Raw genomic sequence first — 15521 nt, forward strand, 5'->3', positions numbered from 1 at the left:
TAATTTTGTTATTCTTTTAATAATTGGTATTTTTAATTTAGTACCAAAAATATTACCAGTAGAAAGATATGTCAGGTATGTCTTGCTACTTTGTAGGATATGCTTTCTTAGGCAAAGGCTAGGAAAAGCCAACTCTAACTTAACACACCCCTTGCCTTGGGGTTCTTAGTTAAGTAAAGCCTAGAGATAGTGTCTATAAAAATACTTATCATGGGCAGATGTTAAGTGCATCTGGATACTGTCTTGAAGGGCACCTAGGCAGAGACTTAAGAGGCAAACAGATTCTATCTGTTGATCAGCTTCATACCCTTTCTTCATCTATTCAATGAGGCTACAGCTCTAAATCTCAATTATATGACTCTGAGGTCAGTTGGTAGTCATGTTTCCGAAATTCTGAGGTAACTTTCAGAGAGGCCGAATCCATTAACAGCTGTAAAGTATCAAGTAGTAATAGTGCCACTATGGATGGTATCGATCCCCCAGAACCATAGGGAAACAAGTCCGAAATTTCCAAAAATGAATTTATGTTGGCAATACATTAAAAACACTCATAACTTTCAGTTCCACACAGAACCAACTCTCCTTCACCTATAATAGTTATAGGCGAAGGAGAGTTGGTTCTGTGTGGAACTGAAAGTTACGAGTTAAATATTTTAAATGTATTTAAATGTTAAATATTTTAAATGTTTTTAATGTATTGCCAACATAAATTCATTTTTGGAAATTTCGGACTTGTTTCCCTATGGTTCTGGGGGATCGATATAATAAATTTAAAAATAATTAAAACATTTTTATAACTATTTCATCCTTTGCGTAGTTTGTAAAGTTTAAAATATTTAAAACAATTTTTCTTAAGTAAGATAAACAAAAGAAATAATTAAATTATTTCTTTTGTTAGTTGCATTGCTATAAAAATGTTATAACAACCTTTTCTTTTAGCAATGTCTTTACAATGTTTAAACAAATTCCGTAATGCGCTAGACCCTGAAACAGCGGCCTATAAAAATCAGTTTATAACTGCACACTATGAATACATTTAATAACTTATACATTTTACTAAAGTCTACCGGCTTATTATACTATAATATATATTATAAATAAATATATAACAAGGTATATTACATTCTAGGTAAATTTATTTTGTCTTTTGCAAACTAGAAGCACATTTTTATTGCATCAAATTATTAGAAAGTAAACTTTAATGGTTAAACTAAAAAGGTAAAATATATTTATGAAGAGGAAGCAGAACTGCTTCACAATACCGCTGAAGTATTTAGTGATTAGGCTTTTTAATATATTTGTATGTTTTTGTTGTGTATGGACCGCTGGCGCTATGCTGGTTCACCGTAAGTCACTTTATATAATTGTAATAATGTATTTTATATACTTTATATAAATGTATTTTTATGTTTTGTTTGACCCTCTGGCGCAGTGTTCAATATAAGTTAAATGAACAGAATAGCTAATATTTAAATCAAAATGAAAATTAAAACAATAGTAAATACGCATATTAAATGCTTATGTTTTGATTCAAATAATTGGTCTATATGATATATTATATTATATATAGACCATAGTTATTTGAATCTCTCAACTGTCAAAAAAAAGGTATCCCTAAATAAACTTTAAGTTTGCCACTGATATATATATATATATATATATATATATATATATATATATATATATATATATATATATATATATATATATATATATATATAACACTCCTAGTATGTTCTTCCTATCTACTCAGTTAATCTGTATATATAATAAATTCTAAATAAATACCTATCGCTGCATTTAAAAAACAAATAGGCAATACCAAATAAATAACATACTGCAAATTTAATATATATAAGAAACTACTTTTCAGAAGCATCAACCTTGAGCAAGACAATTTATTTAGCCAATTTCTCAAAACAAACAATAACAAAAATAATTACCCAATTTAAAGAATATATATATATACAAAAAAAAATTATTAGCTTAAAATATTTTATTATACTTATTAGCGCAACTTTTGATATTTTAAATTATGTTTGCTTGTTTGTTTTGTTATATTGATTTTATAACAAAATGTTTTTTTATTTTATCAAAAAAATGAAAAAAAATTAATTATTAGAAACTTTAAATGACATCTTATAGAGTTTATTTTTCATAATTAAAAAAAAAAAACTTCTTTTATGGATATAACTCTATTATTAATTTTTTTGCTTGAACTTACGCTTGAAGAAATATAGTTCTTGCAATGTCTTTGTTTATTTTTATAAGTTTTATTTTGCAAAAAATAATAGTTTAAAAAAAATAATATTTTATAATAGTTACATCAGCTTTATATAAATAACAGTTTGTGTGATATCAAAAAAGTAAAAGGAGAAATTTCCTTATAATTAAGAAAGAACTTTGATTAAAAAAGTTATTTAAATTAAAAAAAAAGTTTGTTTTTTTCCTTAGTTTTTCTTTCTCCTTCTTCTTTTTTTTTTTTTTTACAAAAAAATTAAATTCTTTGTAAACATGTTTTAACTTTTAACACTGCATCAAAAATATTCATAAAGCGTATATTGAAATTTTTTCTCTTTGAGCAAGTGAAAGCACAATGATATATATTTTTAAATAAATGGTCCTTGGAAACTTAAACCTTTATTTTTCACAGAAAGAGCTGGTAAAGTAATTAATTTGAGTTTTTTTTCTTTGCAACAAGTAATATTTTTTGTTTATTAATAACTTTTTTAAAGTAAAAAATCATTATTTGCGAAGCCACAATTTTAAGAAACAATGAAAAAAAAAATCAACATTTTAATTTGTTTACACCAATGTCAAGAAAAGAAAGAAATTAAATTATGTTTAATCATTAATAAAAATTGTAATATGGTGCATTCCAAATCGTGTAAAAAAAAATTTTTTTTTACTTCTTATTATTCACCTCCTCAAGGCCGAGAAGGCCACTACAGATGAGGAGGCTACTTAATAGTGGTTATAACCCTCTTTCAACTTTCTAACTCCAAAACACAAACCTTGATGAACAAGGCTGCTGTGCGGAGAAACAAGTTGAGCGCAATACTACGTGGTGGGGATAGAACTCGGAGCCTCTTGCTTATAAAGCGAGCGCTACACCACTACCGCATCAAAAAATCTTTCTTTGACTGTTTATGCTTATAGATTATTATAATATATACTTTATATGTTCTAAAATTGATATAAATATAAATTCAAAATTCAGCTATAAGACACCTTCACGCTGCCAAAACTCAGAAATTTTCTCATTTTCTAAAATCAATAAAGTACATTAAATGTTATACTTTAAGTATATGTGATTGTAATTTTTCAAAAGCTTTTTGATACGTAAAGGGAGAAGGATAGATGCACTATTTCATAGCAAAAAAAGATTTTTAACCCAAAGTAAATAATAAAAATATTTTCGAAAATAGTTAAAAAATATGCATTACGTCAGTGAAAAAATATATAAAAACTCGATTCTTACAGTAAAAACTTTAAATTTTTTAAATTTTCTTTCAATAAAATGTAACTCTTGATTATCTAAAACAAAACTTTATTATTATTTTTTCTATCAAAGAAAAATCGATTCCAAATTTTATACTTAAAGTTGCGTTACATTAGTAACTACTTTGAAAATGTGATTAAAACGATGTTATTGATATAACGCAACTTTAAATAAAAATGAATTACATTACCATAAAATTTTTATTTATTTCATAATTTGAAAATTGTACTTGCAAATATACTTTTGAAAAATTAAACTACCATGTTGTGAGTTCTATTCTTTAATTGTTTGATAATCAAGTAGCTCAAGTTATATATAAATAGTATAAAAAAAGTAATTTTGTTTTTATCATATAGTAAGACACCAAAAGAAAAGTCTGCAAAATGGAGGAAACAGAATCCAGAGCAAAACAAAACTCTTAATGCAAGTTATTCAAAAACTTATAGACAAAGGTTAAAAATTTCACTCAATGATGAGCAAAGGAAAATAAGAAATACAAAAAATAGCGAAAGACAAAAAAAGTATAGAGAGAAGAAGATAACTGCTGCGCGATCAACAAATAAGACAAGTCCTTTTTCTTGTCCTTAAGTCAAAGGTAAGTTAATGAAAAAAGTAAAAAATGCCTTAGTTGGATCTCCAGAACAAAATACTTCCATTTTGAAAACATTAGTTAAAAATCAACCATTTAAGTTAAATCACAGCAACTGTAAAAGTGTATCAAATGATACTATAAAATTAGCGCAAAGTTTTTATCTAAGCGATGATATAAGTACAACAAACTTAGAGTTAAACACTTGATCTATCCTAAAAAGGAAGTTTATGGAATGTTTAAAAAACAGAATCCAAGTATTATTATTGGATTAACAAACTTTTTTTACTTAAAACCATGTAATGTTTTGTCAATCACTAAAGTAACACATAACGTTTGTGTTTGCGCTATTCATGAAAATATGCATTTTAAATTAGTAACTTTAAAAAAGTCACTTCCCATATTTGATTATTTATTGACAGACAATGACACGCACTTAAACATCTTATGTGAGAACCCGCTTATTTAGTGTTTCATGAACCATTGCGGATGTTGTATTTAAATATTAAAATATTAAAATACTTAACATTTAAATATTGGAGTAAGAAATCGAGAGTTTAAATAATCAAGTAACTTGGCAAAAATGGGTTAAAACTGAATTTAAAAAAAAGAATCATTCTAACGTTTATTGCAATATTGAGAAAGTCTCTAAGTCTGAGCTGATAAATGAATTATTATATGAATTATACGAACTAACTCCTGATTTTTTGGATCACGCATATGTAAAAATTAATTAAGCTTAACTATATCATCAAATGATTGATATATGTATACAACAAAATGATTGATATAGGTATACAACAAAATTCTAATCAAGCTGTCGTAGGAGTTGATTTTGCAGAAAACTTTAAATGCATCACTCAAAACAAACCACAAAGCGCTCATTACGACCAGACTCCAATTTCAATCTTCACCTCAGTTGTATAACATTGGTGTCATTTGCAGTCACTTGCAGTTGCATCAGACCATCAAAAACATTCAAAAGAAACCGTGATTGGTTTATTGATGTCATTATGGAGCAGCTGCCAGAAACAGTCCAGCAAGTTACATTTTAGAGTGATAATGGAACATCTCAGTTTAAACATAAGTATATAATGAAGTCTTTAAAAATGTTACAAAAACGACAAAAGATGAAAATTAAATGGGCTTTTTTTGCACCCATGCACGACAAATCTGTTGTTGACGGAATTGGAGGATTAGTTAAAAGATTTGTAAAATCCAGAATTTTGGCTCAAAATATTAAAGTAACAACAGCATCCCAATTTGCAAAGATGCTGATGAAATTAAAAAATGCAATGAAGAGATTGGATTGTCAAAATTAATTTCTTCATCAAAATTGTTACCAGGAATAAAAAAAACATTATTTCAAAGTTCAAACTATTATCAAAAAAAAGAAAGTTATTGAGAAAATTATTGGCAAAAAAATTGCACCTTGTTTGATTTAAAATATCTATTTGCTTATTAACTAATTAAAGTTTATATTATGAAATTTTGATTAGAGTGGTAAGAGAATAAGAAAAGAAAATTGGACTTTTCATTTTTGGGTTGTTAGGTGTAATCATTTCTGGTCAATGTGACAGCATTTTATGGCCTTTAAGATTGCTGCATTTTTTGAAAAAGTCAGGGTGCTCCCAAAAGAAAGTAGCTCAAGTTTATAACTGTAGTCAAACTCGAATTTCCCAAGTATTAAAAACAATGACTAACATTTGAACTTTCAAAAAAACAAATCGTCCAGATCATAGTCATCAGCAGAAGAAAGCTATGCATCCTAAATGTCGTAAATTATACAAAAATTATAAAAACTTGGATTTTGTTATGGATGATGAAAGCTATTTTACTTTAAACAGTAGCATATTAGCTGGTAATGATAGGTTTTATGCTGTTGATCCTTCTCAATGTTCTGACCAATTAAGATATAATTTGCGTAAAAAGTACGAGGACAAGCTCTTAGTTTCTTGTTGCATCAGCCCTCGTGGAATAAGCCCTCTTTATATTCATTACAGTAAACAGGCAATCAACCAGTACACTTATAAAGAGATACTAGAAAAAACTTTACTTCCTCTAGTATCAGAATATTATAAAAAAAACAATGAGTTTATCTTCTGGTCTGATCTAGCTCGATCACATTACGCAAAGTCGGTCATCGACTTTTTAAAATTGAAAAAAATCAAAGTTGTACCCAAAGATATAAGCCCAGCTAGTGTTCCAGAAGCAAGACTAATTGAAAACTTTTGGGGTGATTTAAAATGGCTAGTGTACAAGAATAATTGGATAGCTGAGAATTTGGAAGAGCTTGAAGCAAGAATTAGATATTGTTATTCAAAGATGAATAAAGAAATTTTCCTTACTCAAATAAAACATCTTTCAAAACAACTTTATAATATTGGTAAATATGGTATTTGAAATAATTATTTTAATATATTTATAAACTACGTATACTAACATATTAACAGTTGAAATATTAAATAATAAAACTTATTATTTCTTAAAATATTAATTTTTAAATTTTGTCCCAAATTTTATTTATGAGGGGTAAAGAAAATTAGCAGATCGCAGCATTACGTCAGTAATGAACATGTATTTTTCTACTTGAAGATAAATACGAATAGTCTGGAAACTTACCCACACCAATATTACCCATATAAATAAATTCATTTTGACTTAATTACAAGGATCTAAATTAAACGGAAAGTATTTAAATTAGGTATGAAACTTGCAAACGTCACATCAGTAACTATGGAATTCACCATATTAAATTTAATTTTTTATAATTAAAAAAAAAATTAAAATAAAATAGACATTCTACAATATGTACATTTAGAAAAATTGTAATTCTCAATCGGTAAAACAAACTTGTTTTGCAGTAATTTATTTTATTGCGGTAGTTTAGAAAAGTTAATGTTCTTAAATAATAAAAAAAAAATTGAGATAATTTTATTACATCAAAATTATGAAGAGCTAATGAGCTAAGCCGTTTTTTATATAAAACTAGGCCTGATATATATATATATATATATATATATATATATATATATATATATATATATATATATATATATATATATATATATATATATATATATATATATATATATATATATATATATATATATAACAGGCCTTGTTACGAGATTTCGCTGCGTAGCGAAAACGTGTAACGCATTTCTAAGTAACTTTACTCAGCAAATATATTTTGCATCGTTAGAAGTTATATTGCGTCACTAGCGTCTTTTCAAGTACCGCATTGTAATTAAAGTTAATTTATTAACGCGTTCTTATTAAAAAAAGTTCTTATTAAAAAAATCATTTTTATTATTTTTTTCAAATATGAACTAAATTTTATTTTGAAAAAAATATTTTTTTCATGAAACGTAAAATGTTTGTTTATTTTCTTATGATTTTTGGTTATTTTATTAACTGTTAATAAATTTTTTCTTATTTAATTTGTGAACTCTTTTTAATAATGTTTTTAAACAATAGAGTTTTTTTTTGTTATTTATCACTTACCAATAACATATTCTTGATCATAATTTATTTTCATAAATTAAATGAATGTCATTAAAACTTTACGTTATTGAATTAACAATAAACAAAATATCTTATTAATAAAATATTTACATCAAAATAAATCGTGCATTTTTTAAACTATTATGACTAAAAATAATTTTTATATTTAAAAGGAATTTATATATTTAATTCCTTAAGATAAAACTTAAAACACTTTATTTTTTTTAACTAATCTTTAATAACAAAAAAAAAATTATGAAACAAACTTTTTCTTTAACAAAAAAATCTATTAGTTTACAATTGCGGTTAAATGCTTTTACTAACGACTTTATTTCTTCTGAATAAACGTCACGTTAACGATAATCAAAAGATAATTTAAATATTCTAAAAGATATAAGTTTTTGCGTAGCGCAAAACTGCTGAATGCGTAGGCAAATCACCTTTTCGCAAGCAAAATGCGAGCTGCATAACGCTTCTTAACAAGGCCTGATATAAATATATATATACACACACACATATTAAACTAATTCACCTCAAACAAGGTTTAAAAAAAATCACTATTAAATTATGAGTTACTAAAAAACAAAGTATAGGGTTTAAGAACAAGAAAACGGTTAAGTGAATACTTAAAAAGTTGTAGGTTATATAAATAAGGTAAACATAAAGATAGGAGAGAGTTTTGAGGTTTTGTTGATGTACGAGGAAAAAAATTAGATGAATAAAAATTTTTATAGCATTAAGAGACAGGTACAGTAAAAGGATGCAACTTCACTGAATTACAAACCAAGTGATCATGAGTTTTGGTTAATCCAACTAGAGATAATAGTTTGCTTGAGCAGCAACCATGATTGTATTTATAGGAAAAAGATATGCAATCTTACAACAATGGGAGTGTGGCTCAAGCTGGGCAGTTAAAGCTTTTTCAACTATATTTACAATGTGCTTTTGGACCTTGCCTGAGAATGAGAGGGTTGTTATTCATTAATATAGGAATATCAACAATATTGTGATAATTGTTTGCATCAAATAACTTTTTTTGGAGTTAAAACCCACAAGCCACTGCAAGGTCCAAGTTGTTATGGAAGAGAGATCAAATTATAGATTAGCTACTTGTTTTAAGCTTCTTTGGAAAACTAGCAACAGCATCATTAACTTAAGTAAGTCTAACATTCTATCTTGACTTGATTTTATAGTATTGTCTTAACAAAAAGTAAAAACTTTTTGTTAAGACAAGACTATAAAATCGAGTCGAGAATGTTAGACTTACTTTAGTTAATGATGCTGTTGCTAATTTTCCAAAGATCTCTAGAACCTAACATTTGAGATAAGATATAAGATTTACTGAGTATAACAAAGTTATACTCAGTTTACTAAATCTTGTATCTTATCTCAGATGTTCTTGAACTCTTGCAAAAACAAAAAGACATTTGTTCTTAAGAGAGATGTTCTTATAGAAAAGATGAAAAAAATGATTACAGTTAAGTATAGCAAATGCACAAGAAGGTGAAAAACATGGAGTAGTATGAGGTAAAAGGTGCCTTTATACATTTAAAATATGGATATATATGGATATAAACATATGTGTTTGTTATTTATTTAGATGCTGGCATAAGTATTTATATGGTGTAATATTATTACTTGAAAGAGAAAATGATGATCAGAGTGGTATGTCTCTAACAAAACAAGAAAAGGAGCCATAATCTTAGACAGATATTAGAAAAAACATAATATCGAACAACATTTGTCAGAAATGATTAAAGTAGTTTAAAAATCTAACACTAAAAATAAACTGAAGGAAAATCTGGAAAATTTTGTTGGCTTTTGGGGATTTTAAAGACAATTTTCTTAAATGGATTTTTTTAAGGCTGACTTTTACCACATCATAACCAGTAGATTGAGTTATGATTTTTTTTTTCAAATAACATCTTAGTAATGTTATAGTTTGTTAATGTTCTAATCTTCAAGATAAAAAATGTTAAACAAAAATACTTTCTTTATAAATAAATTACTAATCTTTTAAATTTCATGAAACTTACTTATCCAACTCCAAACTGCATGACTTTTTTATTGTATTTTCAAGCATTTATATTGGCATATTAACTTTTCTAGCTGGTACAATTGAAAAACACAAGCAATAAATAATTTTTTTAATCTAAAATATAAAAACATTTATTATAACTTAAAAGAAAAATTAAATATTAAATAACAAACACACAAATAAGCTATATTTAACATATGTTATCAAAAAAATCATTTCAGATTTATATTAGAAATCAAATATTATATTATTCGAATTCATTATTATTGGAAAAATAGACTTCTCCTTACAAGTTAAGATAGAACAAGATTTTCATTTGATATATATTTTTTTATTTTCTTTAATAGTGCACTTTTTTGTAAGAAAATAAGGTAAATGTAAAATATTATATCATTAAAATGAAAACTAGACAACAGATTATACAAAATTAAAGATTTTTTTTTGACAATAAATGTTGTTTTCAAAACATAATTATTTTAAGTCATTTATGACTTATAATAATCTAACTAACAAACCAATTGACTAATAAAAAAAAAATAAAGTAATTAAAAATATTCAAATATAATAAACAAACCCATTCATCAAGCTTAATAATTAAACAACTTGTGTATTGTTTAAAACAAGATTGTTATTTTAAAATATAAAAATTTTTTTGGGATTGTCAAAAATTATTATTATTGGACTTAAATTGAAGTTTGAATCAAAGGTTTAAGTTAAGATCTAATAAAAAAAGATTTTTTTATAAAACTACAAAAGTCAAAAACAATCCAACATAAAAATTATGCTATATATTATGTAGATGTTTATTTTTAAAATGGCTAATTAAATCATACACATTTTCAACAATAAAAATATTTTCAAGTTTAGAGCTTTACTAATAGTGTCAACTCAATTTAAATAACTTGATTTTAGATTTATCACATCAGTGGTTAACTTTAAAATTAAAAGAACCTTCAATTTAATAATAATAAAAACTTATAAATTGTAGCCTGCTGCGAATGGCTAACCATTCAACAAGTTTGTTTGTCACATTTAAACAAACAAATAAATAAACTCTCTCTATATATACATACACACACACACAATTTATTTGTATATACATTATATTTTAAAAATTTAAATGAGCAGAATCTACTAGTAATATTTAAACCAGTTGATGTAATTTTTATTAAAAATGTAACTTTATTATTAATTAATAATGTAATTTTATTAATAATGTAATAATATTAAATCAATTGATGTAATTTTTTATTGGGTAAAAAATTATATATATATATATATATATATATATATATATATATATATATATATATATATATATATATATATACTTGAATATTTGAAGTACTTCATATATATATATATGAAGTACTTCAAAGAGAATGGCACAACATGCTCCCCAAAATTCTTCAGCATGTTCGACCTTCTTTCTGTCCAGGTAATCCCAAATATGCTCAATTAAATTCGGAACTGGACTCTGGGGAAGCCAGGTTATCAATTCCAGTACTCCTTCCTCTGCCATTTCATTTAAATAATTTTTTGCCACTCGGGAACAATTTTTTGGGTCATTGTCCTGCTGTAGAATAAAATTATGACCTATTAGTTTCATTCCGGAAGATACAGCATGGTGCCTTAGGATATCCACATAATGTTCCCCAATGAGTTGCCCCTCTATTTTGATCAAATCACCTACTCCAGATAAAGATAAACAGCCCGAAACTTGTGAGGAGCCTCCTCTGTGTTCAATAATAGGGTTTAAACACTCGGGCCGATAGGCTTCTTCAATTCTTCTTCAAACATATTGGCGTCCTTTCGTTCCAAAACTTTTGAATTTGGACTCATCGGTGTACAGAACCCGATTAAACATTTCCTGGGCCCAATCTTTGTGTTGCTTTGCAAATTTAAGTTGTTTTTCTTTATTGCCACACCGTAATAATTGTTTTCGAATTGAAACACACCCTATCTTCAAGGGAGTCAGCTTCTCTGATTTCTGTAACAGCATTCTTCGAATATCCTGTTTTGGATGTAGTTGTTATGATACATCGCTTTAATAAATAAACAAAAAAAATCCCTCATGTTTCCTCATCAATTTTGTTTATTTATTCAAAATAATATATTCTTCCAACTTTTCTTATATTAATATATAAGAAAAGTTGGAAGAATATATTATTTAAACTTAAGTATGCTTTAAAAAAATGACAGGAAAAAAATTATTCACAGTACTACATATATATATATATATATATATATATATATATATATATATATATATATATATATATATATATATATATATATATATATATACACACACATATATATATATGTACACACACACACACACACACTATATATATATATATATATATATATATATATATATATATATATATATATATATATATATATATATATATGCATTACTGTGAATAATTTTTTTTCTGTCATTTTTTTAAAGCCGTAATAATTGTTTTCGAATTGAAACGCACCCTATCTTCAAGGGAGTCAGTTTCTCTGATTTCTGTAACAGCATTCTTCAATATCCTGTTTTGGATGTAGTTGTTATGATACATCGCTTTAATAAATAAACAAAAAAATCCCTCATGTTTCCTCATCAATTTTGTTTATTTATTCAAAATAATATATTCTTCCAACTTTTCTTATATTAATATATAAGAAAAGTTGGAAGAATATATTATTTAAACTTAAGTATGCTTTAAAAAAATGACAGGAAAAAAATTATTCACAGTACTATATATATATATATATATTAATATATATATATATATATATATATATATATATATATATATATATATATATATATATATATATATATATATAAATATGTCTTTGTATATATAATTTTTTTACCCAGTCTGTGTCAGACTTTTATATAGAATTTAATTTTTGTTAACTTTTTATATTTTTAAAGTATTTTTTCTTGAAAGAATCACAAAAAGATGTAATAAAAATCAATTTTCAAAGTTTTTATTTAGCAAAAAATGGAGTTAAAGCATTCTTTAGAGTTCTTTCAAAGGGTTTTAACCCAACATTATATATACATTGATGTCAGATAAGTTAAAACAACTTTTACTGTCTCTTAAAATGGAGAGGGGGGGGGGGGAGGGGATTATTCTCAATCAGATTTATTTATTTTTTAATGATCCCAGTAGTGATTGAAAACCAATTTTATAATGATTAACTTAAATAAATACTTTTTTTTTTTAAAAATGAGTAGATGCAGTGTGTAAGTTTTTACAAGTTACTTACCTATCAAGGATAACATCTAAAACAGAAAAATATTCAAATGCATTCAGATACTGCTTCTTCTAAATAATGAAAATAATAAAAACAACACTTTTGTATATACATGCATATATATATATACACACATATATATATATATATATATATATATATATATATATATATATATATATATATATATATATATATATATATTGAAGAAATATGCATAATAAATGCACTTAGGTTTTAATAAATCAATTTATAGTTTAATACTGAATTCAACATTTGCGAAGGAAAATTAACTACTTTTTTCCTTTAACAATAACCATAATTTGTATCCTTCTTCAAGATTGCTATTTTCATATCGAAAAATAAAGTACTTTAAATGATCACTATCAAGGGCATTTTCTATCCCATTTAATGCTTGAGCAGATAAAACTGATTCAAAACTTTCAGAATCATTCACTTTGGTTTTACACAACCTCCAAAGTTCATAACCTTTTTCAAGTGCACTATTAAAAAATCGATAGCTGAAATATAACTTCTGCTCCGGAGAAAGTTTTTTTTCAACTGCATCAAGTCCTTGTTTTGCTAAGTTGTTTTCAAATGAATCTTCTAGTTCTTGATGTTGTTTACGTTGAATCATTGCAGTTTGCGAGTATTTAACTTCGCACTCGTCTGAATCAGGTGCTGGTGAAAATTCTTGTGATGATTCTGGATTAGATAAGTCTATAGTGGAAATTTGTTGAGGTGTAAGACGAAGACGATGTTCTAAATCACGTTGCTCATTTATTTGTATTGAACAGCGTGATTTGGATGCTGTTCTAAGAATATCAAGATTTGGATGCTTATGAACAAAAAGCTTTAACCATTTTCTCGTCATTAAAGGATTAGTGAAAGGTTTACCTTGTTGAGATGCTAACTCTTCTGCATGAGATAAAATGCCCTTTATTAAAGTTTGTTTGTCTAGATTCATGTTTTGTTTGACAAAATTAACAATAAGAGCGTCGTTTTCAGGAGATAAAGGAAATGAGCCGGGGACCTCAAGATATTGGGTCTTTACTTTCATTGAAAGTCGATCTAGTAAAGTCGTTCGAGGAATATTGTATCGCCTTGCAGCCATTGAAGTAGTTAACTCTCCAGCAAGGACTGAGTCCATTGCGGCAGACATAGTTTCCAACGTCCATTTTGGTACTCGAGCGGGATTAATCATACTTGTTCGATGTTTACTAGCTGGAGTACGATTAACGTCTTCGTCGCCATCAACATCATCGGTATGCATATCATCTTGCTCATGAGTGCTTTCGACAGCTTCCTTAAGTACGGCAAAGATCGGTTCATTTTCTCTATCTGAGTCTTGATCGTCGTGAGAAGAATGTTTTGAAATTGAAGTATCAGCCATTGAAGGCACTATGCATGATGCATGCTCTAAAATGGTGTTTGTTTCAGTGTCGACATCGGGAAATACTTTCCTATTGCCGTTCGCCATGATTGTTCTCAGGCTTTCGACGACAACAAAAACAATCACGTGATGCATATTTAATAAAACAAAAAAAGAATGCGGCAAGTTCTGAACCAGTCTCCTTTACAAAGATTTTATATAATTTATTTTTCACTATAGTAAAATGTATGTAAAAGCTTATAATAAAAACCTTTATTTAATAATTTTATAAGAGTTTCAATAGTAAAATATGATGATTATATTCTAAACATTTATTTTTTAAAAAGGTAAATTTTTTATATCTGTTTTTAATTCATAGTATTTTAATAAAGTCTATAAAAAGACTATTCAAATAATGGTCTTTTACGGAATTCTATCGTCTTTTACGGGATTCCGTAAAAGAAGGCAGTAGAAGTCGAATGCCCAAAAGCACCGGTACCAAAACCAAACTGTTGACTACAGCACAGTTTTTGGTGGATATATTTACCGTAATCAAAGTATATTTTCCCTCTCTACTTTAAATTCAATATCTTAAAACCATATTCAAGTATATGGCTTGTTTAAAGCTATAAATGGAATGTTTAGAAATTGTTTAAAGCTATGTATGGTTTGTTTACATTTTTAATTTTATTAAATTTTCTTCAATGATCAATTAAACCATGTCTTAGTCATAGGCGGAAGTAATAAAACAAATAGTTTTATTAATTTTTTTTTGTGTTTCTGCTTTTCAGTGTTATGGCAAAATTTAAAACAATGTAATTTTTAAATTAATAATAATGATGAAACCATTTTAATGTCAATAATTTTATATAATTAAGTTACTAATGTTCACTACATAGTTCAAATGGTGTTGTGTATATTAGTAAAATTTCTTGCGATAAAAATTTTCGTTTAAAAAATAACATTCTGCTTGAGAATTTATTACTGGCTAACTCAGCCTTTGGGCATTTCTTTATTAAAAATACTTAGTAAATCAAAAGATGTTTAAGATGTTGTGTGTTGCTGTATACCTGCCCAGCGAGCACACAACGTTGAAACAACGTTGAAATAACGTTGATCGACGTTGATCAACATTTTTCAACGTTGTTTCAACGTTGTGTGCTTGCTGGGTGAGTAATGCAATTGCAGACAATTTACAAATTGTACTTTAAACGTTGAATGAACCATCTAGCAGACAATCTTATTTAGATTC

The 15521-nt window shown here is 26.4% G+C and overlaps 1 long non-coding RNA gene across 1 annotated transcript in view; it reads right to left on the reverse strand.

Annotated features, from left to right (window-relative positions):
- The window catches only part of LOC136079822 (uncharacterized), a 38017-nt gene extending 28268 nt beyond the window's left edge, over positions 1-9749 (reverse strand). The window contains exon 1 of the long non-coding RNA XR_010638248.1: positions 9635-9749. This is a non-coding gene — a long non-coding RNA (uncharacterized LOC136079822). The remainder of the gene's footprint in view (positions 1-9634) is intronic.
- Between the last annotated feature and the right edge of the window lie 5772 nt (positions 9750-15521).

Source organism: Hydra vulgaris, chromosome 04 (genome assembly GCF_038396675.1).
Source record: "Hydra vulgaris chromosome 04, alternate assembly HydraT2T_AEP".
Lineage (NCBI taxonomy): Eukaryota > Metazoa > Cnidaria > Hydrozoa > Anthoathecata > Hydridae > Hydra > Hydra vulgaris.